This window comes from Calidris pugnax, unplaced genomic scaffold (genome assembly GCF_001431845.1).
Source record: "Calidris pugnax isolate Ruff unplaced genomic scaffold, ASM143184v1 scaffold183, whole genome shotgun sequence".
Classification (NCBI taxonomy): domain Eukaryota; kingdom Metazoa; phylum Chordata; class Aves; order Charadriiformes; family Scolopacidae; genus Calidris; species Calidris pugnax.
The window spans coordinates 2,435,180-2,436,683 of record NW_015090930.1 but is presented as its reverse complement, the minus strand read 5'-3'; positions in this window follow the sequence as shown (position 1 = coordinate 2,436,683).

The following is a 1,504-nucleotide window of genomic DNA, read 5'->3' as shown; positions in this document are numbered from 1 at the left end:
CCTCTACATTAAAATACCTGACACTGTCAAAACAGAGAGATTGTACGGCTAACTTTAAGAGGAGGAAAGATCTCCCCTGAACAAAGGGCACTACGATGTGTTTGAACAGAGATAATGGCTTCTTGATTAGGGAATAAGGGTAATTTTCAAACTCAGCATAAATGAAAAAAAGTAATCAAGTGGCAGCTTGAATGTTAAAGCCTGGTGTTTTTTTTTCCTCCCAGTTTGATTTCTGAAACACACAAACGCCTTTGTTCCTCATTAGTTAACTCAAATTCCAGCAAATATGGTATTCAATGTGATCATCCCCAGGGAAAAAAATAAAAATAAACGAATAAATGAACAAACAAACACCACCCATCAGTTTTTAGCATTTATAATTGTACTTCTTGGCAGTCGCCAATTCTGGGTTACCAGAACACGTAACAGTTACACTTTTCAGTGCACCTTTTACAAAAAGAAGTCAATATGCAGTAATTGTATAAAAGAATGAACAAGGAAAAAGAAAAAATATGCACACAATCCTAAACCTCGCTTTTTTTAAGGGGAGGCAGGTAAATACTGCAGGAGAATAAACCCTGGCTGTTGCACAGTCGGTGATAACCAGGGAGGGAAGGGCGCTCGGGTAATTTTTCAATTTGAATTTACACGCTTTCAAAGGCTTCCCTGCAGAAAATTCTACTGTTACATTAAAAGGTTGTGTCTTTATGCAATCGTAGCCCTAATACCAAAAAAAAAAAAAAAAAAATAACGCCCAAAGCGAAGCAGTTCGGAAGGCCAACCCTGCAGCAGAGAAGTGTTGTAATACCTGTGATCAGCGCTAAAGCCCCTCTCAGCACCAGACAGCTACTGAATCTTATCTCGGGGGCACTCATACCCCTTCACCGGGTCAATACTCGCTGATCCCCCTCCACAATAACCCCTGCAATCAGTGAGTTATTAAATCGGGGTGGGTTTTCCCCCCTTTTGGTAAGCGCTTTACCTCACAGTGCGGACCGCGCGAGTTACTCGAAGCCGTTTCCCCGATGCCGGCTGCGCCCGGGGCCGGGTGAAGGGGCCTTCCCGGGGCCGTCGGGGGAGACTGGCTGGGGCACCAGCGAGTATTTCGTTGGTTTAAAGAGCGTAAAGGCCGCGGGGGGCTCCGCCGACGGGAGAGACGGCCGGGGCCAGCGGCTGAGGGGACGATGGCTGAGGGGGGCGACCGACCTGCTCGGCCTCTGGCACTCAGAGCGAACCGCTGGCAGATAATTAGCCGTGCTAAACCAATTAATTAGCGCCCCTCCCTCCGCGCTAATCCCCCCCCCCCCCCCCCGCCCCCTTTATTTACTGTACTTCAGTAAGAAACAATGCTGAAAAACTAAGAATGTTCTAAATGGTATCGTATGTGGAGTGTTGCTGCTTTAGGATACTAATCTAGAGGCACCAAGATGAAACCACCCCAATATACTGATCTCCCTAACTTCACAGGTGTCCCAAGAAATCAGTTTATAATACGTCTTGTTCA